Genomic DNA, 26,408 nt, shown 5'->3' on the forward strand with positions numbered 1-26,408 from the left:
GCCTATTTGCAGGCATATTAAAAACAGTTATTAATAGAAATACATAAAAAGGTTAAAATGCCTTAGAAAGTGCATTTTATTTCTGCAGTGTGTGGAATTACCTCTACCTCATGACAGAGTCAGGACGTATATTTGTCTAAAAAGTTCCCTGGGGCTCCTGCTGTTGTAACTCTACCAAAGATGGAAATTAAGTTGATTTGGCTGATGTTATTTGTCATGATGCCAAAGAAATTTTATCTGCTACCCTTATTTTATAGGCGCTCCCAAACTGGATTTTTATTGCTGTGTATCAGCAAGTGTTTAACTAGGTGGTGATGGCAGGTCTGTAATTTCTAATACTATCACCTGTCTCATCTTCTGAGATTAGAAACAATAAAGACACTAAGGCAAGCCCTACACTTGTTTTTCTAAAATTACCGGACTGCAATCTGTTGCATACATTGTTCTAGACTTATTTTATAAGAGTCTTACAAAGTAGTATCGCAAATCAGGATAGGAAGCTCTGACTGTGATCAAGTTATAATAATTGGCTTAGTGTGTTTTCTTTATATCACACCCATTTCTCAATGTCATCTCTCAAATGTCACATCAAATAGACCCCATAATTTTAGCTCTCAAATCAGACTTCAGAAATAAAATAATTTGAAGACTGAATAAACTTCTCATTTAATTGCATGACACAGTTCTGCTTATATATGAGGTTCATTTGTTAAACAGTAAAGATACTATGTTAAATGCACCGATCACGTTAAATTTACTTATGTAAAAAAAAGAAGTAATATTATTGTGAATAAACTATCACTGAACCAATTACATAAGGCAGCTTCCAGACAGGAGTGAATAACTATTGGTAAATCACAAAAACTGGGACTCTTGGCATGGCTCAGAAATAGGGTGCTTAGTGAGCATCTATTAGAGACACGGTAAGACCCGAGCATGTATACACACGTGTAAAGAGAGATTGGGGGAGTCTGAAATTATCTACCTATCCATAATTAGACATTTGGGATTTTGTTATTTTGGCTGTTATGAGCAACACTGAAACAAATGTATAGATAAATGACTTTAGATCTTCGCTTCAGTTTTTATGTTGCAAAAAAGAAGTATGAAGTAGGACTTCTGGCTTATATAGTAGTTTGTTTTATGATTAGCTATTTGAGGATTCTCCCATGTTCTTGTCCAGATAAATTACCCTAATTTCCATTCTTTTTAGTGAAACAGAGTTCTCATTTTCCCAAACCCCATTGCTCAAACATTTCTTCATTTTTTTCTGTAGTTTAAAAACATTTAATTATGGTTGAACACAGTAGTCTTGAATAAGCAATGTGTTTCTGAACGAGTGGATGCTATTTTCTATTCTGCAGTTCATTTATCTTTATGTCAATGAGGCAGTAGTTTTCTTTAATTGCAGCATTCACAGGTGCTAGGCATTGGAATTACCTAAGTTGCTTAAGGAAAACGGATTCCCGGACTACATTCCAAACCTGTTGAATATGAAACATACTGCATGAGGCCATGAAAGTCTACAGCTGACATTTCAGATGATGCAAGTATCAGTGAAGAACAGGGCATCCCACTAGACCGTAAATCCTTTAAAGTTGGAATTTATGCTGTTTGCCTTTAGGCAGATTTCCACATTGCTCTCTATATAGCATTACTCTTTTTATCACTGACCTGGAGAGTCATACTTACAACCCTGGAAACACGTCTTGAATTATTTCCCTACAGATGTGCTTCAAGAGTGTGACCGATATGTCCAATGTATCAGGATATCAATTTTGCCCTAAATTTAAAGTTCTTTTCTGGTTCCCAGTCTGCTGGGGATCATCCTGAGAATGTTTAACAATTACCTTAGTTTGTTAAATATAAATGATCCAAGACCTACAGACAAATTCTCAGGATGCTGTAAGACAGTCCGTTTACTGAAGATTGGTTTTTGTTGTGCAGAGTTTAGAAACAAAAGCTTCTTCAATCAGCCTTTACCTGGCAAGTGTGTAAGCTGAGCACCCAGTGCACACAGGGTTATGGTTGAGGGCGCACTTCTCTCTTCCATGACTCACTAAATAATGTAGCTCCCGGGGCTGACTATGACAGATTTGGTGTCTTGTAACTGCTATCTGCCGACGTATGTCCATCATGCTTGATGTCCATTAGTTAGATGACATCAGTGGGTTAAAGAACTGGTAAATTTGTGTTTTCCTCTAATGGATACGTGACTGTGGTACCCGAGTCACTGGACTGAAACTTAACAGAGAAGGACATGGCGGTAAGATAAGCTTATTACAAATATTGCTCCATAAATTCTTTTAATGATTTGTCATAGCAAGCAGCCTTAGCCAGTTCCCTTGATAAATGCGAACGAGGAGATAAAAGAAAGTAAAGTAAACAGATGCTCCATTCCTGAGTCTTTTCCTTCATGGGTATGAATTATGCATGTGTCTTTTTAGAGTTAGTGAGGAATGTGCTGGTAGATGAAAAAGCCTTAAACATCTGTCTCGCTGAACTTAGACGAGCCGGAAAAACAGGTCGAATTTGCAATATTAGTTTTAAATATTTAATTTATTTGTTAATATTGAGACTGTCCTTGAAACTTTTTACTCATTTCTCTCTCATTCATAGCAGGCAAACTATCTGCCAAAAGTTCACAAAAATTTTCTCTCTCAAATGATCAGCTAATTTTTTTTAACAATATTTTTAGAGGATGTCTTTAAAATTCTTTTTGAAAATAAAACTGATAATATTTCTTAATCACAATTAAATGACCAAAAGGTTGGTAACCGAAAATGCAAAGCAAACAACAACAACCACCACAAAATAACTTACACTAATATAACGGGCTTAACATTTGAGTCCTTAGCTTTGTTGGAAGGTGTTAAGTTGATTTATTTCCATAACTCTTGCTTGTTTTAAGCTTTGGCGAGACTGGAGCTTCTGTTGGCAGAGAGTGTGGCTCAAGGACAGCATAAACATTGCAGGTTCTTCGAAACCCTTTGTTTTCTAGTTTGAAACTGCAGCCTGCAAATTCGGAAGCGCCTCACAGTTTTTCTTGGAAGCTGCCTCTGTTTAGGACCATCAGTTGACATTGGAAAGGAGGCTAGAACTAGATTGCAACAATTGTTTCCTCCCGCAGATACATGGTGGTCGTTACCAAAGGAAAAGGGTCAACAAATTGAGAGCCCTTATTCTAGTCTGATGTTATTAATTTTTTAGTGGTTAGATCTTTCATTTGGTTAAAAAAGTGTTTCCTGATTGCAGTAGGCATTAGGATTTTTATTTTCTTTTTTTAAAAAAAAGCTAAATTAGATATCTGAAAACTATAACTAGAGTAACATTTAAAGGGCTTCTTGAGAGATACTTTGATCTAGGTGTGTTGGGAAAGAAGGGTGTTCACTGAAGCCACAGGGAGGAATGAGGATAAAAAGAGTCATTTCTGGTTCTTTCATGGAAAATAAAAATAAATTAATTCATAATCGAAATGATTCTACAAGCAGAAGAGGCTTGCAATCCAGACACTGCAGCATGCTTTATTTCTAAGTCAACTTTCAATTATTACAGAGAGTGAAGCAGAGTTTGACAGTCTCCCAAGGCACTCTCCTTGTCTGCCTCAGAGGGGGGCTTCCTGTGAATTCCAGCCAAGGCTGGTCTCCTGGGTGCCCACTGCAGTCACTTCCCAAGTTCCTGAAGCTGAAATATACATTTTTTTTCATTGATATAAGCTCAGGTTACTCGGCCGCAGAGTGCCACATTTTCAGAGCAACAACACTTGCATCATGTGCCATCAGCCACAGGTTTCATTTCACAGAAGCAATGTGAATAAATGCATTCATTTCTCACTGGAGTGGAAGGAAGCAGCCCCTGCTGGTTGCAGAGAGTTTGCTAGTACGGTAACTTAAAACAGACAGACGTGACCACAGTAAACTGACTCTCCGGCTTAGGTTACATTTGGTGGTCATTCTCTGCTTAGTGAAAAATGAGAATATTGGAATTTGATGCTATAAATATTAGAGTAACTGGGGGGAAGAGGAACAAGGACTCTCAATCATTAAGCCATCTCTCCAGCCTCAGGATTTTGCTATTCTTGACATTAACCGTGCTGTTTAAAACTTCACTCACTATGGTTTTGAGATAGTCATACACTTCTGAGATTTTAAAATATGTTGAAGTTTCTAAATACTTATGCTTTCAACTTTGAAACTCACTATTAATGGAAAAGTGAAAAAGAAGCCTGTTCTTAAATCCACAATATGAGTCATGACTTGGAAGAAGTCATAGTAAATCAACTGTATGAAACATCTACAAAGCTTGTGTAGAATTTGACTTCAGGAAGTTTACTTGGTAATTTTTCTTTATTCAAAAAATTTGCATTGTTTTCTATCGAAAATGTTAAGATGACAAACAAAATCATTATTGTCCTTGTTTTTTTGCAGTGGGTCTCAAGACCATCAGAATTATTTTGGTTAGAAATAAGCTAAGCCCTAAAACTGAGCCAGGAAATAATACTTAAATTTGCATATATTATAAGGTGTGGACTATCAGGAAGAATCCAGTCTTTAATTCACTGACAATGTGCTTACAGACTGGGCTACTCTTTTCTTATTTAAAAAATTTCCCTCTGCAGACCCGTTACACTTTCTCATAAGACAATCAATCACTTGACAGCAACATGACATGCAGTATTTGAAATCCTAATGTGAATTCCAGCTCACATGTATTTCACAATCTTGGCAGATTATATCTCTGTACATCAATGTGACCCATCACTGTCATTTCTGTGATGCTCAAGGCCTATGTTCGAAAACACTGTTCTTAAAGCTATATCAGGTGCTTATTAAAACTGCGTTTAATTAGTTTTCTAAAAGATCTATTGGATTTGAATTAACTATAGGAGAACTCTTATTCCAAACCTTGAGTCTAGCATAAGAAAAAATATGTCTATATAGTGTTGATGATTTGTGTAAAATCTAAATGTGTAGCAATAGAGTGTCGATTTACTAAATATTTACTGAGCCTCAGCTTTGTTCTAAGCACTATGTTAGAAGTCAAGGATAAACTTCTAGACAGAAGCTGACATGATCCCTACATTCAGGACCTTGACGTTAGGGAACTAATAAAATAGCCACCTAAACAAGTGTTAAAGTATAATTGTCATCATCTGTCCAATGAAGACTACAGTGTAATAAAGATTAAACAGTGACCTAAGACAGCACTGAGAAATCAGGGATGCTTCTCTAAATGGTTCATAGTTTGAACTAAAAACAGAAACATATGTAACAAATGCTAGAAGATCAAGTGATAAAAGTCTCACACTGTTTGATGATATCCAATGTCCTCTTCTGCCTTCCAAGAATACCAGGTATTTTGTGTACTTGCTTACATGCAGACAAGCAGTTACACACATAAAATAAATCAACTTCTTTAAAAAAAAAAGAAAAGCAGAATTAGAGGTGGGAAAGAAGAAAGTGTATGATTAATTTACTTAGAGTCAAAACATTGTGCATTATGATCCTCTGAAGAACACATACAATAAGAACATTAGTTTTGTTAATCCATGAATATCCCTAATTTCACTCAACACTGGCCGACTTTGATTGATCCTCAGGTTCAATAACTCAATTTATTAAGGCTAGGTAAAGACACTCGATGAAGACAATTTAAATCCATAATGGTGACCCCCTAGATCTTCTTGATCACCGCTGATGTTTCTGACTGGATAAAGTGACACAGGCCTCATAACAACCAGCAACAGGACAGAGTAAACAGAGAAGGAAATGATGTGACTGTTCTTATGTGTCAGGGTTCACAGGGAAAAGATACTATAAGAATCTGGTTGTGCTGTCTTCACAAAAGAGTATCCTAATAGCTTCCTCTCTTCTTTTAGTGTATGAACAATGGCTTTTGTAACGTCTTATATGTGCAGCTGACTTGTATAATTCTCTGAGTGTTATTAAAACATTCTTGTTTTATACATAAGTCACAATTTACAGCATTATCTTTAACAATGTTTAGGTTCTAATAAAATAAAAATACTCAAAAGTGGTGAATAAAATAATGATCAATGTAAGTTTTTTCCCCTCAGATCTTGCTAAAGTCAAAACTAGGTAAAATGAATAATATATTTAATCAGTTTAATATACAATATATAATATATTATTCTGCCTAATATATTATATGTAAATATATAATTATAATACAATAAATTATATTATATATTAATATAATGCTATATATTATAATAAATATATAATAAAATGTATTATATAATAATCAATATGTATTATATATATATATGAGACTTGCTTTTTTGTGATTAGTGGGTTTTGCGTTCCATCAATATTTATCAAAATAGCTTTGATAGAAGACAGCTCTGATAGAAGAATACAATGAAAAATACATTTACGAGATATCTGGCCTGATAAATTTATAACATCTTTGAATTACTTGCACTTATTTTCTATAGACCTTTTCACAGGATTTTTCCAAGTACCTTATAAGTTTTAAAGGTGGGTATATTAAGTGTCTTAAGCTCAATTTTTCCCATGTATTCTTTTCTCCATGGTTTTCTGAACGACAGTATTTCATACTGGTGTCCCTCAGAGCCAATGTGAGACACGCTGCCCTCTGCTGTACTTGTAATTCCGCTATCAAAGACCACTGATAAAGAACTTTCTAAATGTCATTTCACGTGTGAACACAATCAGCTATCAGGGAGCAGTATCATGACTTATTATTGACAAGTCTGGTAACAATGGTCATCGTGACCTCCTATTGAAACTAGAGAAAAATTATGTTTTATGGAATGAGAGCATCTGGTAGTCTGCATTCAATTAGGAAATAGATGCCCTACAGTAAGATGAACAGTAAAAAAGTAATGTCGTGTTGATAACTGGGATAACAGAATATCTGCCATGTACATGTGCATCAACATAGTATCCATGGCAGAGCATAGCAGGGCATGCGGTCAGCACTTGGTGACAAAGCCATGCAGTTAGAGTTGGACTGTCTAGACAAAAGACCTTCAGATCACAGCTTGTGCAGCTTCTGGGAAAGGGAGTTATGGATCAGGATTTGTCTCTTAATTGACAAGGATAAAAGCCAGGCTCCTTATATTCCCTAGAGGAGTACCCCATTGCCATTAGGTGACATTGTAAGGGGGTCCAGTATCTCCACTGTCGATCATCTCTGTATAACTGGGAAGAAGAAGTTATTTTTTTTACTATTCTCCATGTGTCTTCAACTTGTAGCACTAAGAGAAGGAGGCTTCATGGGTAATTGTTATGGCACAGTGTCCTCTGGCATAAATAGGGAGCAGAGGGATATTTTCTCCACCCCAGGTGAAGACACAGAAGGGTCTTCTCAGAAGGTCTTGGTGAAGATTTGTTATCAAATGAAAATGAGAGTCCTTTTTCCTCTTCCTAGGATGGTCTCATTGTCCTAGCATTTGATGTTTAAGAATGCTGATGTCCTTTGGTCTCCATAGCCCGCATAGCACCTTCCAGAACTCTGAGTACTACAGGCATCAACCATCTTTCCAGTTCAGTTCCCGCTGGATTTCTCTGTATTAAGCAACTGTGGTATAGCTTCACGTCCGCAATATAGTTTACCTTCTGGGTTTGCTGGGTAACCTAGAGAAATGGCAGAAGCCTTTGTTGTTTTGGGAGCTTCTGATGCCTGCATGAAGAGCAACTTATAAAGAGCTATCTCAATCCTGGTAGCAGAGTCATTGTTTATTATTGCCCATGACTTTGGCAGCCTTCCCCATCTATGTAAAGAATGTCCCTTTAATACCCATTTCAAAAAGAAAAAAATAAAAATTATATTCCTCTATTTGATTCTAAGATAGTAAGCTTCCATAGGGCATATTCATTCCCTCTTTGCCTGTGTTAACACCTCTCTTCATGGTCTCCACTGTCCTACTTCATTCTTAAGCATTTCTGTCTGTGGAACTCCCTTCTCTTCTTCCATATTGCCTATATTTTGATACCTCCATGCATTAAGACTTCCCCACCCATTGCCCACGTACTACTTCCTTGGTTTCTATAGAAACTCCAAAGTAAATGCATACAGTTGCAGATTAAAGTGTAGCATCCATGTTGAAGGAAACCTACATTTATCTGTGCCAGATTACCCCAGTCAGTATAATTTCTCTAGTTCCAAATGCTTACCTTGAATTATAAAAATTCACTTTTATACAGCTGCATCATCCCTTTATTTTATAATGGACATAAGAGCTGCAGCCAGGGAGAAGTGTTATGAGCTGCCACCTTCTGGAGGTTGCATAGCCATTGCAATCATGACCTCTCATAAACAAGGAGGTCTGCACTGAATCTGCACAAATATATACCAATTAATAGTCAGACATGGATGGAGGAGGTGATCAATGGACCCCAGGCCTCACTGCTGAACTACTTGCTAATCATAAATTCAGGAAGGGTAGAGCAATGGCCTTCAAACATACACCCACTAGAGGTTCTATAGTTCTCCCATGGATAGTGCCTATTCAGTTGGCTCACAGGTGGCCTTGTATAAACAAAAGAAGTTATAAATTCAATCAAAGATATGAGTCTTTGACAGGGATGGTGAGGAGGAACTTGGTAGAGATAGAAGGAAGATAATAGATAGCATCAGAATCTTTTATATACAGGTGTGACATTTTCAAGAAAAGTAATGGTTAAAACATATTCTGCCCTCTACGTCTTCGCTGAACTGATGACTATGAGAAGAGCAAAGGAAAAAGAAAAAAATTTAGACTCCCGCTCAGTGTCGTGGGAAGCGGGGAAAGTAAGTTGCACATTTTGCAAAGCACTTGCCCATGGTTAAGATTGTTTTTTCTATTGTAGGTTGCCCTTTTCTTAATTTGTCTTGGCTTTTGTCAGTGCAAATGGTCTTTTCACGTGTGAAATGTTCCTGATGTTCTTCTATTAAAGCTTCTATCTTATCGATGCTTCTAGCAACCAGTGGTAGATGGATAAAAGAAAATACAAGAAATCTACTGTCATACTGTCCCTCAGCTTTGTGGGGGCCTAGGCACCATGCCATCTCTTCAGTATTAAACATTTTAAACTTGATTCACATAAAATTTCAGGGTCTTTAGGTATGTGCACTAGGAGGGACTGGGAAATGCAGGTGTCTTCCATCTTGATCCAGAACTAGATGATCAAATAAGTTTAAATCATTGGGACCCATTTGCTATAGAAGAAAATGGGTCTCTGCTCAAGCTTACAAGTTTGTCATCTTCTTGGAGTGTTGTCTTATTTTGTGTTGTTTTCTTTTCAGCTTTCTTTCCCTAACTGTGCAAGTCTGGATTCAAAATAATTATTATATTAAATGACAAGATATGCTTATTCCTACCAGCTGGGACACTGTCTTGAAAAGGAAATAACCACATGTAAATAAATTGCTTTGCATCACTTGTTTATTTACAGGCAAGACACAGAATTACAGATCTTCTTGGTATAAGTCTTGCCATTTGCTAGTTAGTTTCTAAAACAGATTTTCAGGTCTTGTGTGGTACCTCTGTTTCATTCAGACATTCAGTAGTGACTAACAAAAACGTATTAATTACTAATACTTTTTGTAGCCAAAAATTCCAATATGTTTTAGTCTAAGAATCTGTCCCTTTAAAAGTCTCTTCTCTTTTTCCAAGTATTGCAGGCTAGGGGCTCATAAGCACTGTAAATATTTTAGTAATTAAAATAATGTTTTACCAAAAAAATAGAGTTAGAGTTAATGGCAGAAATTAGTAACTCCATTGAGGACTATAATATACACTAAGACAGTTTGCTGGAAGTGAGGGTTAATTACTATATATAAAGTAATACCCATTCTAGGGCTACCATGTGATGTGTCATGCACATATTTCATAAAATTCAAATTATGCATGGCCATATCTTTGAATGTTTATTACTTTGTTGTGATGAAAACATGTAGAATCATTTATTCTTAATATTCAGTACATCATAATTATCTATGGTAATGTACTATGTACTAAACCTTAGAAAGAGATGATCAATCATGATGCTGATGACCGGGCAGAAACTGAGTGTAGAGCAGTGTTCACCGCAGGCTGAAGAGAGTAGGAGCTACTACGAGGGCTAGGAGAAGGCTGACCAAATAGAGATGAGTCACATAACTTTATTTTTAAAGGCATTCGTTTCTCTTATCCACTGAAGCTTTTTCAAGGTCACAATGTTGCTGAACCCCATCTTGGAAATGGGCATCTGTCTGCTGTAAGGTCATACTATACAGTGGTGCCAGGGTCACCATTAAATCTACTCAGTACCTCACAAACTTTATTACAAATGGAGGAAAGCAAAACATAAACTATTATCAGTCTTTTTACATAGTAAGAGGATATATTACTTAATGAAAACAAAGTTTGTTTCTTCTATAAGCATGTATTAATCTAATATGTACATTAGTCTCATACATGAAGTATTTTTCCCAAATGAGACCAACATCCGAAGAAACATATGGCCGTTAATTTAGATGACATTTGAGATACTTCCAAAACTTACTTTAAATGGTATTGTATACCACATTGCTGACAATTTTAAAAGAAAATGCAACATCCTTCAAGAGCAAAATTTATTTTTTAAAGCTTCAAGTTTGCAATGCATCATCTAGGTGGGCAGCAGAGCTATTTATATTTAAGTGACAAACTTCATGGTAGCTGATAAGGCTCATTGACCATGATTGATCTCCCTCCATGTGTGTGAGAACCTGTGTGTTTTATGGTAAGAATATGTTTTTTTTTCCATCTGAAGTTTCTTCTGTTCACCATAAAACTCTGAAACAGAGTCCTGTTTAAATGAGCTTCACCATGAGACACTTAAAAATTACAAAAGTAGCAATAAACCCCAATGGTATCAGGAGCAGTTGCTAAAATTACACAGATAAATTTTTCAGATTCAGACTTGGTCATTGAGGACCTGGGCAAATTATTCAGTCCAAGCCTACAACACACTAATAATAGTTGCAACTAATTCGTCTGTGATAATTTGGGGAACAAGATGGGTACATATACAAAGCAATTATTGTAGTGTTTGCCTTACAGCCAAGGATTAATAATGATAAGCTATTAGTCTGTTACTTCTGAAGTAATAGGTTTACAAAACACCAATAATTCAAAAGAAATATTATACTGTTACACATGGGAAATGGCCCCATTCTGCTTCATTGCCTCCCTCATAAATGACCCTTTGCCTCAGAATTTATTCAACAATGAACTTACAAGGCTTATTTTGCATGAAAGGAAGAGGAAAAAAATCTTGTCTTCCTAGCTGTATTTTTGTCTCTTTACGGTCACTTGGCTGTGTCTATGCTGACTCTTCCTCTCAATCTGTGTGAATTGTGGCTCACTGTCATGGCATTGTGCCATCAAGTCAAGTACCTACCTTCAGTGATGTGTTTGAATACAACTGACGTCTGTGCACATTTATAATGAAAGAACCTTTGCCGTTTTAGGACCACCTGGAGTCGTCTGCTTTCCCCATCCAGAAGGGGTCATTGAATCTCCTGAGGCAGAAGTGGGAATCCAGTGACTGCCAGAGAAGTGAGAGCTACCCTGGAGGTAGTGGGTGCCGGCTCTTCCAGCTTAAGGAAAGCACCTTGCTTGAACCTGAAGGAGATGGGCTCTCTGCGTTTGACCCTCCGGAGCCACCGAGTCTGTCCTGCAGCACAGGGGAAGAGATATTGAGTGGGGAACCTGAAGACCACGTTCCTGAGGACCAGAGTGACAAACTCAAAGCCTCTGGCCAACCAGAAATTCTGAAGGAGGATTCCCTGGCTGGCCGGCGCAGGATTGAACGCTTTTCCATTGCTCTTGATGAGCTGAGAAGTATTTTTGAGGCCCCTAAGAGTGGAATTTGCCCAGCTGGACCAGTTGAATATCTGCAAAAGGTAAGAAGCTATTGATTTCAGAATTGCAGTCAGCAAATGTACAGGCTTACCTAGGTTGGCATTTAGTTCTAAATATATAGTGCATTTTGTTTTCCCATCACCTGTACCCTAGCCAGCTGTCTGGGTGACATCATAGAGGAACTTTGAAGCTTGACATCTTCTTTCATTGACTTCTCTATAGTCTGTGTCAATGGGGACTTGACTCTTCCACTTCTCCAAAATCAATTCTGATAACATTCTCTTGTCTTGGTGGGTCTTTGTGTGTGTGCCTGGTTTGCACAAGTCAGTTATAAGTTCTTTGGTAGCAAGGAAAATTTATAATCATTAGTTGTGTTTCATACATCAAACCATGGCACCAAACTTAGGATGGACTGTGAGAAAAAGTTTGAATTTTTTTCTTTTCACTTTGAAGTTTTGTTATTGTTTGATATGTGGAAAGCAAACTGACACTAACTTAGCAGAAAACAAAATTTGTCATGTTTCTAAGCATGGAAGTCACATACGCAGAAGGAAGCTCAAAGCAGGCTCGAGAGCTAGAATTTAAAAAGCAGGTTGATTGCAAGAAGAACAAGGGAATGGCAGCAGAATGCTGGGAATTGTATTGTGTTGAGGTAAGCCTTGCCAAGAAGAGAAATGTGGAGTGACTTTTGGTCTATCAAGTAGGCAAAGACTCCTATATACCAGTCACCAAATGAAAGCCTGCGTTCAGACCTTCCCAAGCCAGGTGTCAGATCCTGTATACATGAAAATAATTCCCCTCTGAGAATGGTGGTTACTGGTGAGAATTGCTGGCATCTGCTCTTTACTGATGGAGATAGATGTGAGCTTATTTTTCCTGAAGGACATTCCCCCAGGGTCATGTCTATGTCTGCATATGTCTGCCATTTTTCCAAATAACAAACTTAGAACATGCCAAGGGAACAATTTATGGCAAAGTGTTGTGGAGTCCAGTCAGACTTATCAGTAATGCTGTGAGATGAGATGAAAGAAAGCTTTGAAACTACCATGGCCTGGGTTCCCTTCCGCAAACCTGTGACTAGCTTCTGAAACAGAACACCTGACCCTATAAACATGAATGTTTTAATCTACTACTTCACTTTTTATCATAGAAATTATGTATAATATTCTCACGTTACTACATACTGAGTTTGAGTTTTGTATGGTACTTGATGATCCTTCATGGCTGACTATTGTCATTTGCGATGCTGTATGAACTGAGTCTGTGAGATAAAGGGGTCTTTAATCAAAGACAGAAAACAGGATTAGCAGTATTGAGAACAATGACCACATTTTCTATTTCCATGGTCAAACAAAATAGCTATCATTTGTGTCTAAATTACTGAAAACATATTACACATCTTAGGGACTGTACAGAAAGCAAATTACAAAAGAATTTAATTAATAATAAGCACGTGATATTCGCATCCTATCTGGAAGCAAAGTTCATGCTTGGCCTTTGAGGTTTTAACTTATGGATGTTTGTCATGATGCTATAACCCTACACTTGCTTATGTATAATTAGTTTCCATAGAGGACATTATAAAAACGAATTTCCTGTTAGCATAATTGTTGCTGTTATCTATTCTTAATTTTTCTTTTAATTTTGTGTGTATGTGTGTGTGCACACATGGTTATGCGTGTGGAGATGTGCATGTCTGTACTCGTGTATGGAGATGAGATGTTTAGCTTCGCTGTTACTCCTCAGGAGTGGTCTGCCTTGTCCTTTAAGACAGGATTTCTCACAGGTTTGGCACTGGCTAATTAGGGCAGTCATCATGGGGATCTGTGGGATTCCACCTCTGAATTAAAAGCAGGCGCACACAGATTCTCATGCTCATGCGGCAAGCACTCTACTGCAGTGATTCTCAACCTGTGGTTCATGTCTCCTTTGGAGGGTCGCGTATCAGATATTCTGTGTAGTATACAGTAAATGTACAGTGGACAGATCTGTTGAACTATCCACCGGAAGTGTACAGACACCCCACTAGGAGTTTTTGCAAAGCTACGGGGACATTTGCCCTTTAGATAAGTCATTGTCAGTTTGTAGAAATCTTGTGAAATCATGGCATTTCTCCCTTCTATAGTTTCCCAGCAGTGTGTAAACCTGACTTTTCCTGTAGGGCAACTGGATACCTCCCTGCACACCATGAAGTCATGGTGTGCAAAGGATTCAGTCAACCCTTTGTTCTCATAACCAAACTCTACGTAATAATAGTCCCCCACAGACTTTCTTTATTGACAGTAGTCACTGGTAAGTAAGGAGTCTCATACTGGAGGTAATATGTCTGCTCTAGCAGCTGACTGAGGAAGGAGTAATCTACTGGTCTTTTGCTCTGACTTAACAAGCTACTGATATTCTATATTTACCTTTACCTTGGTTTCAAACAACATAAGATCATAGCCCAGGAAATTAGCTGTTTATACAAGAAAAAAGCCTGGGTTGCTAAAACTAGCTTCAGAGAGATACATTCTCACCTGGGCATCCTGCTGGAGTCAAAAGCAAGGTTCCCTCTGGAGACCTTGAGACTCCATTTAATCCAACTAGGTAGATGCTAATGCAAATCACACACATGGGTTACTATGGCTACCAAGGCTGTGTTCCCAGATGCAAGGGAACTTCACAGTCATGTCCCCTCTGAGACATAAGGTCCCTCCTTGCCAGATCCACCAGTTTTTGTGACTGTAAAAATGCATGCTTGACAGTATTGTTACCCCCTATGGGATTGCTAACTTGTCTGTATGCCTACATAAACTGAAAGCTTTATGGAGATCACCCTCTCTTTGACCCTTATGCCTTATGTCTTATCCCCTTTTCCCTTACCGTTACCCCTAATGCCTGATGCCCTTACCTTTAACCTCTTATGCCCCATGCTTATTTTTCTTCTCCCTTCTTTCATCTTCCATGTAGAAGTAAAGAAACATGCAGGAAAAAATGTGCCTGAGTCAGTTAGTTCTACCCCTCAGATCCCATTTCCAAGCCAGTTTTCGCTTGTCGTAGAAGTCCTGTTCTGAACCTGGAGAGAGTGCTGAGGCCAGTACTCAGTAGCTCCCAATAATTCTGCATTTCAGATCTTTATGTTAGGATTCATAACAGTATAAAAAGTACAATTATGAAGTAGGGGCTCACCACAACAAGAACATCCGTTTTAAACGTTCCCAGCATTAGGAAGGCTGAGAGTCACTAGTATACTCACTGACTTGTCTCCACAGTCCCTGTTCCCTACTTTGCCTAGTGGGACTTACATAGCCCTCTGTGCTTCTTAAATATCAAATGACTAATTGAGTTAATGGTAAAAAAAGATAGGAAGTTACACTTGTGAGGTTGTGTTGAAAGTAGAGGCTCTCTCCAAACTGCAGTAACATGATGAACTCTGTTTTAAAAGTTTTCTTTTTAAAGTTTATTCATTTATTTTACATCCTGGCCACAGTTTCCTCTACCTTCTTTCCTTCCATTCCTCCCTCCTCTCTCCCTCAATCCATTCCTCCTCTGTTTTTGTTCAGAAAGGGGAAGTCCTCCCATGGGAGCATGGCATAGCAAGTTGCGGTAGGACTAAACTCCTCCCCTTATATCGGAGACTTGGCAAGGCAACCCATTATGAGGAATAAGATCCAGAAGGCGATCAACGCGTTGGGAACAGCCCCTGCTGCCACTGCTCGGAGTCCCACAAGTAGATCAAGCTACACAACTATCACACTTTTGTAGCGGGCCTAGGTCAGTTCCAGGCAGGCTCCCTGGCTGTTGGTTCAGATTCCGTGAGCTCCTATAAGCATAGGTTAGTTGTTTCTTTGGTTGTCTTTTTTTTTTTTTTGAGTCTATCAAAATCCCTTTATTTGTTTTTTAAAAGTAGTAGAATGAAAGTCTGAAAACATTAGCTCTGGAAATAACCATCAAAGGCAGAGAAGCCAATAGGTCCACAAGCAGGCTAAGCATTGACCATGCTAATTTTCAATTGATAGATTGATGAGCTTTATTATTAAATAGAGTAAGTACCATTGAAAAATCTGCATCACGTGGGAATTGAAGCTCTACATTTGGTTGACAGACTGATGAAAGAAACAGAATGTGGAGACTATCTGGGGTCGTGATGGTTGTGTTGAGGGCAGTAGGATTTGATTACCTCTGAACTGTTGCCTGGAAGAATCTGGAAAAAGTGATCTTTGGTTGTCTTTGTGATGCCCTCCTACAACCCGCCCCCTCCTTTGGTTTATACAATCCTTCCTACCTCTCTTCAGCAGAATGTCTCAAGCTCAGCCCAATGATTGATTCTGGGTCTCTGTATCAGTTTCTGTCAGTTACTGGATGAGGGCTTTCTAATGACAATTTAGGTAATCAGCAATCTTTGATTATAGTAGAATATCATTTGGCATAATTATGTTGACTTTTTTTTCTTCAATAGTTTTTAACTCTATCCTAGGTCTTTGGACCATCCAGCCTCTAGGTCCTGGCCTTCCAAGCAGTGTCGGGGTTAATCTCACTGTCATGGTATGGGTCTGAGGCTAGACCAGTCATTGGTTAGACACCCCCAGAATCTCCACACAACCCTTAACACACATACACACACCCTGTGGGTCTGAGGCTAGACTATTCCTTGGTTAGAAACTCCCACAATCTCCACACAACTCCTAACACCAACCCCCATGGGTCTGAGGCTAGACTAGTCCTTGGATAGACACTCCTACAATTCCTCCATCAACCCTTCCCCAAGGTCCCCATGCTCCCAATTTACTCAGGAGATCTTGACTTTTTCTACTTCCCATGTAGATTAGATCTATGTATGTCTCTCTTAGGGTCCTCATTGTTGTCTAAGCTTTTTGGGATTGTGATTTGCGGGCTTGTTTTCTTTGCTTTATGTTTAAAAAACACCTATGAGTGAGTACATGTGATGATTGTCTTTCTGTGTCTGAGTTACCTCACTCAAAATAATGTTTCCTAGCTCCATCCATATTCCTGCAAAATTCAAGATGTCATTATTTTTTTTTCTGCTGTGTACTACTCCATTGTGTAAATATACCACATTTTTCTTATCCATTCTTTGGTCAAGAGCATTTAGGTTGTTTCCAAATTTTGGCTATGACAGACAATGCAGCTATGGACATAGTTGAGCACATGTCCTTGTGGCACAATTGAGCATCCTTTGGATAAATACCCAATAGTGTTATTACTGGGTCTTGAGGAAGGTTGTTCCCTAATTTTCTGAAGTTCTATTTAGACTAATATACAAAACAAAACAAAAATTCTGTATTATACAATATTCTTATGGCCAGGATCCTTTTCGTTTTTACTTTGGTAAGGTTATTTAGTTGGTTGACAGCTAATTAAATATAACAGTGCTATTTATTTTCTCTTAATAAACTCAGAAAGCAACAACTTAGTAAAAAAGGGGCTAAATGCATAAAAGTTTTACATAAATATTATAATCTGTTTTAATCTTAACGAATCATAGGTTCTTTAAAATGGAGAAATGAAGCATTAATAATATGGTCTCCTTAAAATATTAGAGGACTACTATTCAGCATGGTATATGGCTTGCCACCTAGTATTTAAAAAATAATTATAGCAAAAAAATACAAAAAGCTCATTATTTGTCTTGAAAATTGTGATTTATTTAGTATATCTCATATAATATGTTTAAACAACTCTAGGGTACCATCTCATATTCGGTATTTCTCTATGTTTATAATGCATTAATTGTGTGTTTACAAATCTTTAATCCACAGCACACACATGTTTTAAAGTCATTACATAAGGAACAATTCAAAATGTAAGCAAAATTTTCTTTCTGAACAGATTCCACTGCTTCTATAACAATGTGGTATGGAAGGAAAATGATAAGTCAATTAAGAATTAAATCACTCTTCATCAGTGAAACATTTTGATGTGTTGTTAGGCTTTTGAGCACAATTATTGTCCCACTGAATTTGAAATTAGATATTTCACCCTTTGCATAGTAATAACACACGCAAAACGCGCTTTGTCTCTGTATGTCCTCTCTCCGTCTTGTCAACACTTTATATTATTAGGTGCCATTATAAAGTAATGAGATAATTTTTATTTGCATAAATCATGCAACAATTCCAGCTACTTTGTAACTCTGACGCATATTTACGGAGAGTCTTAGAATATTGATGATGTGGTGAAAGGTCTTTAATATTTATGACTTTTAATGTGAGGGCTAAAAGTAATTTCAAATATAGAAAATTGTTTACAACTAGCAAATTATTTAAGCAATAAGAAATGATCAATTGCATTCTAACATTGCTACAAAAGGAAACACTCCTGCTATAGGCACTTGGTTTGGGATAACCAAGAATATGTTTCAGTTTAAAGAAAATCTACAGAATTTTAAATGTCAAAATAGTATATACACATATATGCAAAAGTAACACACATGGTGTATATGTTATGTAAATATTCTTTCTAAAACTTTTTCACCTAATATGAGACTATGTCTTACTTATTTAAATATCCATTTGAGTAAAGTTTGGTTTAGAAAATAATTTCTCAGCAAGAAAATAAAGAACTAGGAGCAGCTTGATATTATCTTCACTGTTCATATTAGTTTTTATAAAAGTGGAAGCTCATTAAATAGAGATACTTATGTTTTAAAATTTTCCTTGTATTGCAGAACCTTACTTTAAAACAATTTATTCTAATATAAAACAAGAGAAAATTAGCAAGGAATTCTTAAAATGATTTTATTTGTTGCTATATTAACAATTTTCAGATGTGTACAACCTTAACCAAGAATTTATAAAATACACCACTTATGAAACATAAACTGACCTTAAACCTGAATACTACATATGTATGGGACAGACTATATCTTAATGATACAGATTCAATAAGCCTCATCACAAATGAGTAATGTGGAATGTAAACTTAAGGGATTACAAATCTTAGAAAAGTTAGTACATCTTTCAGTTTTATATTGTATATATGAGTTTTAGTGTGGAATTAAGAAAAGAAGGAAGGAAGGAAGGAAAGAAAGACAGGACGGAAGGAAGGAAGGAAGGAAGGAAGGAAGGAAGTAGAAAAAAGAATGGGGGTCGACAAAATGGCTCAGTGGGTAGAATAGCTTGCCACAAAGTGTGATGTTCTGAATTGGATTCTCATAACCTTCATGGTAAGTAGAAACAACTCTATCAACTTGTTCTTTTATCTCCACAAGTATGCTATGGTACATATGACTCACCTCCCACACAGTAATAATTAATTAATTAATTAGTAAATGGTTCAATATGTTATGAGTTAACACACTTAGAAGCCGGACCACATTAAAAAACGATCCATTTCACAACTATCTGTGGCTGTGACTGGTCTTATTCCTCACTTAGATTTGTGTAACTGGAGCTTGTAGGCTAGATAGGATAATTGCCTCCCAAGAACATGTATATCCTAATTTCCACCTGATATAATACTGATATGATATAGGGATCTTGAGAAACTAGGATCTTCCCACACACGAAAGGATTCTGAAAGGAAGGAAGAGAAGACTTGATGTTAGAAAATTGTGACCTGAGGATCACATTGGCTCTCCAAGAATCAGCACAGAAAACAACTCTAACCTGGACTTTGCAGATCGAGTACAGTCCTGTGGATGCAAGGAGCTTACACAGTAAACTTGATGGAGACTTGACTATAGGAAGTTTGTACTGATAAAAGGGATATAAAAGGTTTTAGAAATGAAGATTTAAACACAGAAAAGCATTTCGGATATATTTGTCTCAATTCATATTTCTTCTATAGGTTATGCATAACATGGTGGAAATACATATGCTTTTAAAATGCAATTCACTCACCTCAGACTCGCTATTTCTCAATTGGAGCAAACTTTAGTCTTATCTGGAGAAGAACGAGAAGTGGACTTCTTTCCCTCCCCTTCAAAGGCCCCATTTGCTGTTCATAGAATTGAAAGGATGAAGCCCCTAACACTGTTCCCTGAGAGATCTGCAGCCTTCTGTTTATTTCCATGGGTAATGAATATTTTTGTGATATAATTATTCAGTCTTGACTTTGTTCCATCAGAGTCTCCTGGGCCCCCAATGGTAAACAATATGATTATTGCATTATGTGGCTTAATGCCTCTCTGTGTTTTCAATGAACAGCTTTAATTGTTCCTTAAAACCATTCACATGAAGAATTGAGATGAGTATGCCTAATATTTAACGGTGGCTGTCTCTATCATTTATCTGGTCCCTGGGATTTTGACAAAGACCATTCAAACATGAAACAAACTTAACATAGAACACTCTGCTGGCACACACGGACTGTGCTGTTGCCTTAAAATATATTGGCTGAATCTATTGTACAGTTGAAGGCATGGGGAAAACAAGACTTAAAGCTAGTAAGTCTATGAAATTATATGCATCAATTATTATATGGCATGACTAATCAAAGATAGTCAATGTCATACAATATTATCTATTTCCATTCAACTCAATGATTAAAACACCCATTTTTTTTTAAATGACAAGTCTGGAACCATCCAGTCTTTAGTTCTGAATGAAATCAAGCACTTGAAAACATAGGTGTGAATCAGAAGCCCTATTTCTGCTTGCGTTACAAAATCACCTCATTCGGAGTTTAAACTTACCTGTGCCCCTTAACCTCAGATGCATGGGTACTTAGGGCACGATTTCCCCCTTAGACTGACTTCTCTGCCAGCCTGCTGACCCGATGTATGCCTTCTCACCAAGGCTTGTGAAATCATTTATCACAAGCATTCTGCATTCAATGAAAGTGTTCAACAGAATAAACATTTTCACAATTTGAAAAAGATTACTAAAAATATGTGTACCAGACTCTTACAAACATTAAAACTTTTAAAATTAAAAATTAGTACATATGAAAATACAGTAATAAACTCGAGTGGATGGCCAGAAACCGATGCACATAATGGAAACCCTATATGAACTAAGTGGACTTGCAAAACAGTCTAAGAAATTTGGGAAGACAAAGTGTTGAGCAGCATATAAGGGGAGAGAGTGAGTGGATCAAAATAAATTATGAACATCTATGAAATTACCAAACAGAATTTGAAAAAATAAATAGAATGTTCTTTCTTGAGAATGAATATAGAACTATTGGAAGATGTAAAACATATTTATTTTGCTTAAACAATGGGAAAAATCATCACATAAAGCTGAACTATAGTTCTAATTAAGAAATACTACTTCCCTCTGAGTTAGGCAGAGTATTGTACAGGTTGATCCCGTTCATTCCAGCATACCACAGGAGCATATCTGATGACAACGGGTCAGTTGGAACATTTGTCTCAATAGCTTCCTGATTGCATAAACTTGAATGATGAATTTTACTTCACTATTTCTAATCTTCATGTATATAAAATGAACAAATTATACAGCATGGGATTTTTGTGAACACAAAGCAGTGTGACACCTGAAGGAGAAGTCTTTAAGAGGCAGACCTAATAAAATTTAAGAAATGGCACCAAAGTTACATCAAATGAGTAAATTCTTACTTTTCCCTATCCTAAATGTTTCTTGCTATGCTTGGGAAAGTATAACCTCAATAGACTTCCATTTTCTCCCTTGGAAAGAAAGACAGTTGCACTCGTGGTTTCTATAAGTAGTGGACTAGTTACTCTCTGTCAATTTGACAGAAAAAGGAAAACACTAGGGGAAAGGGAACTTGAACTGAGGAATTCTCTCTATCAGATTGAGCTACAATGTCAGTGGAACATTGTATTCCTTAAAGATTGACAGGTGAGGGATAAGTGAACTGTGGGCTTATCTTACTGTGTGAGCAGTTTGGGGTTGTATAAAAAAGCAAGCAATGCAAACCATTTGAGCAAACTCTCTCTGGTCTCCGCTTCACTTACTTTGTTAGGCTCTTGCCTTGACTTCCCTCAGGATGGAATATAGAATGTAAGATTTAAAAGGCCCCTCCCACCAAGCTGCTTTTGGCCATAGCGTTTATCACAGTAACAGAAAATGAAACTTTAGAAACTGGTATCAGACTGGGTATGTGAAGACTGTTTTACAGAACAGAGGATGCTGGTTTTTGAAGTAATAGGAGCGACGGCGGGGCTGCGTCCCCAACACCCCAGCCGCCTGCCCGGCTAGCTTATGCCCCGAAATAATTACATGGACACTGTATTCTTTTAAACACAGGTTGGCCCATTCTCTTCTAGGCTAATTCTCACATATTAATTTAGCCCATTTCTAATCATCTGTGTGTAGCACCCCAAGGTGCGCTTACCGGGGAGATTCTAGCCTATGTCCATCCTGGGTCGGAGCTTCATGCTGGGAGCGGGGCATGGCGTCTCTCTCAGGCGTCTGCTCCTGAGAGGAGAGCTGTCGAGTCTCTGACCTCACTTCCTCTTCCTCCCAGCGTTCTGTTCTGTTTTCTCCTCCCACCTATCTTCTAACCAATAAAATGGGCCAGGGTGGTTCCTTTATTAGCCAATGACCTTCCTCCATCAGGTTTTGCTAGGGCTGATGATTTGTTGGGGATTCACAAAAGAGTATCATTTAGGTGATAACTTTTGGGAAGATTTCCCTCTTCAGGGTCAGCATCTGGAAGCTATGACCCATAGGATCCAAGGCTGCATCTAAAGCTGGTAGCCAAACTTGGTAATGTGTAAAAATCTCTCAGGTGGTACTGGTTTTGGTGGCCTGAACACTGCAGGTTTGCAGGGATCATGAAGAAAAAAATAAGGTTTATCTCCATGAGGCAAGATTAGAGTCCCTAAAGGGAGTAGAAAACCTGAAGCTGTAGTGCCATCCACGGTGAAGACCAAGGATATTGTATATGTTAGGACCCTGGCTGACTAGTAAGGATAGAGGCAATGGAGATGATCTGAGCCTGTAAGACAATTCTGCATGCTCAGGATGGCAGGTCAGGGACAAATGCTACACAAGCCCTTTGGAATCCAAAGATTATGAGTGAGTAATAAATCCGACACTGGGTGATTGACACTGATAAATGGCATGTTTGGCTTTGATCTGATTGTTATTCCCTGGTTCTTCCTTCATGAAATGAGACAATATATGTTATTTTTTAATTTTATTTTTATTTTACTGGTGTCCATAGGTAAGAGGCTTGGGATTTTGAAAGAGACTTTGGATTTTTAAAGTGTTGAGAATATTAAAGACTGTGGTTTTAAAAATTGTGCTATGTTTTACGTGGTGATATTAAAACAAGGTTTGACAAGAACAAAAAAGGAAACGTGTGGTTTATGGTGCTCTGTTTATGTGTCAACTTTACAAAGGGTCAGTTGTGCTTATTTGCTCTTGCCCACAACACAAACTAGAGCCACTGAGGGAAAGGGACCTCAATGGACAAATTGCCTTCATCAGATGGTCCTGTGGCAATATCTGTGATGGATTGCCTTAATTGATGGTTGATGTGGTATGACTGAGTCCATAGTAGGAAATGCCACCACTGGGTAGGTATCTCTGGGTTGTATAATAAGGCAGGTTGTTCAAGCAATGGAAAACACACCAATAAGCAGTGTTCTCCTATGGTCTCTGCTTCAGTTCCTGTATCCATGTCTCTAAATTCCTGCATTCATGTCTCCAGGTTGTTGCTTTGGCTTCACGTGATAGACTGCAAGCTGTAAGATGAAGTAAAGCCTCTCCACTCCTGCACTTTAAGTTGTTTTTGGTTACAGTGATTATCCAAACAAACTGAAACAGATGAGAAAGAAGGCTGCAGATGGAAGCGTCTATCCTGCCTCGATGAGCAACCATTCAGTCCCAAAGAAACACACAGAGGCTAATGTTAATTACAAACTGTTTGGCCTGTTAGCTTAGGCTTATTTCTTACTGCCTCTTACAGCTTAAAATAACCCATAATTCTTGTCTATGTTTAGTTGTGTGGCTTGGTACCTTTTTTCAGTGAGGCATTCTCATCTTGCTTCCCCTGCATCTGGCTTGTGGCTGTGTCTCTGCCTTTCCTCTTCCCTGAATTTTCCTGGTCTGGTTGCTTCGCCTATACTTCCTGCCTGGATACTGGCCAACAGGTGTCTTATAGTGTACAAGAGCATTTTCCTACAGGAGAAGGCTTTTTTGGCATCTTTGATTTTACATTTAACAGGACATTGGTCTTAGGTCTAGAAAGGTCCCATATAGAAGAATTTCCCTTGTACAGTAAGTGGGTGAAATGGGCAGATATTTATGAAACTTTCCAGCAAAATAGAAAATCCTATTTTGAGATGATAAAACTACACGTTGCAATTTGTACTTTGCAAAACTTACTCAAAACTTAGAGAGTGATATGTCTATCATTGTCATTTTTCATACAAGTTAATAAAGTCCCTGTACTCAGGCTGTACTCAGGAACTCAAAATCCAAATCTAATTAAATATGAGTGTTTATTATGGTTACACACACACACACACACACACACACACACAGACGCCAAGTTAAACCAAGACCTCAAGGATACGGCATGGATAAGGTACATTGACTGTACCATTGTGTTCTATTTAAGGAAGCTTTTATTTATGCTGTAGTTCTTTCGTTGTTTCAAAATAATGCAAAATTTTATTGTTGGTTCTTTTTAATCTTTTTTTTTTTTTTTGGTTTTTCGAGACAGGGTTTCTCTGTGGTTTTTGGAGCCTGTCCTGGAACTAGCTCTTGTAGACCAGGCTGATCTCGAACTCACAGAGATCCACCTGCCTCTGCCTCCCAAGTGCTGGGATTAAAGTCTTTTTAATCTTTTAATGTATTTCTTACTTTAATACTTTTATTAAGTTTAATACCTTTTATGAGGTATTGAATTTTAGTTGAAATAGTAACTGACAAAACTCCCAACAACTCCTTTTACATGGCCTATAGGACTTTCAGAGAAAAACGAATGCCTTCTCTTCTCATTGGTTTTCCATAGTGGAGTATATAGTCACCATATGACACTACTTAATAATGCTGTGCCAATACACACAGAGGAATGTTATATAGTAGTGACTTGACTTCAACTGAGAAAGCTGCCCTCAGCTCTCAGAGCAGCAGGCTTGATGCTTCGCTTAGAATGGTGGGCAATTTACTCCCCTGCTAAAAGTACCCTTGCTAACTCTAGTACCTCTGTTTAGAGTTCAGCCTTTCCCAATTTTGTCATGGGTCATCCAAATTCTATTATTTTTTCCCCAATGGTCATCCAAATTCTATTATTTCTCAATTAGATTGATTTTTTTATGACCGTTCACTGTCCTCTCATTACTGATACTCAGACTCTACCAAGTTATTCTCAGAATCTTATCAGCATCGGGATTCAGTGAAAGAGGGAAAGAGAAAACTTCAAATAATAGGAGTGATTTAATAGGGCAAACTGAACTCTTAATCATTTTCTTTGATTCTAAAAGCAGGAGAGATGTCACTCTAGACAACCTGAAAATCCACTACAGAACATCCTTCAACAATCCAAAACCCTTCCTGAATGTCAGCATGGAGATTTCTTCTATGACAGTTCTCACATAAGTGCCCATTCAACATGGAAAAGCTGGAAGAAAGCACTTTCCCAAGTGATTTAAGTTCATGTCAACACCAGCATCATGTATTTGTTTACGTGGTGCATCTTGATGGCAGAACTTCATTGCACTGATTTACCTGAAATTCCCTAAAACAAAACTATCAGATAAACCAATAGAGTTGGAATTTGCTTAAACAAGTAACCACAGATCTTTCTAGATGGCAAGAAGGTGGAGAAGACTGAAAACCTGTTACAGGTTAGAGGAATCTAAAGCATCATGAAAACCAAATTAAGTATGAGATTTATTCTTAATCCTGGACCATAAAATAAAATACAATCATGGAAAATAGAAATATTACATTGTTGTTGGCTGAAAAATATCACACGAATATTTATAACAATATTAATGAGATAGAAAACTTGTCCTGGAGAGAAAACTGCATCAGAAAGTACTTGCTATGTAAGTATAGGGAGCTGCAGAATTCAGTCTCCAGAAAATACCTAAAGAGACAGACAAAGTCTCTCATACCTGTAATGCCAGACTTAAGGAAGTGGAGATAAAAGGATTCCTAGGGATTTCTGGAGAGCCGGTCTAGCTTCAAATCTTGAGCTCTGGATTCCAGTGAACAAAAATCTCAAAAAGAAAGGTAGAAAGCTCTTGAGAGATGATGCTCAAGGTGGTCTGCTCGCCTCTCCATGCACATGAATCTATATTCACACATATGCCTCATGTGTACACCTAGAGAGGAGGAAGGAGAAATGGAGGAAGGGAATGAGGTAGCGAGAGAGAAAGGGCAGAGGAGAGAAGAGAAAAATTTGTCTTCCCTCAGTTTAGGACAAAGGTCCTTGAATAGCCAGCTTCTTTAATGGTATTGGTTACTCTGTCTGGTCTCCTTTGTTGTCAAGCAAACCTCAGAGTTGATGCAACTTTTTGATATAGTCTCTCCTTTGCTAGCCTCAGACTGAGTTGTTCATCTGCCCATAGACATCTGTAATTATTAAAACAAAAAGTCACTATTAAAACAAAAGATGTTTAGCATGGAGTGCAGTACAAGTGCTGACATTTCAGAATAGATGA

General features: G+C 37.7%; 1 pseudogene; it reads left to right on the forward strand.

The window, feature by feature from the left end:
* The first annotated feature begins 8,664 nt into the window (after window positions 1-8,664).
* On the forward strand, window positions 8,665-11,952 carry LOC121433159 (annotated as a pseudogene).
* Window positions 11,953-26,408: the final 14,456 nt, after the last annotated feature.

Source organism: Microtus oregoni, unplaced genomic scaffold (assembly GCF_018167655.1).
Source record: "Microtus oregoni isolate MIOR12 unplaced genomic scaffold, Mior012 000037F_ref0000500, whole genome shotgun sequence".
Lineage (NCBI taxonomy): Eukaryota > Metazoa > Chordata > Mammalia > Rodentia > Cricetidae > Microtus > Microtus oregoni.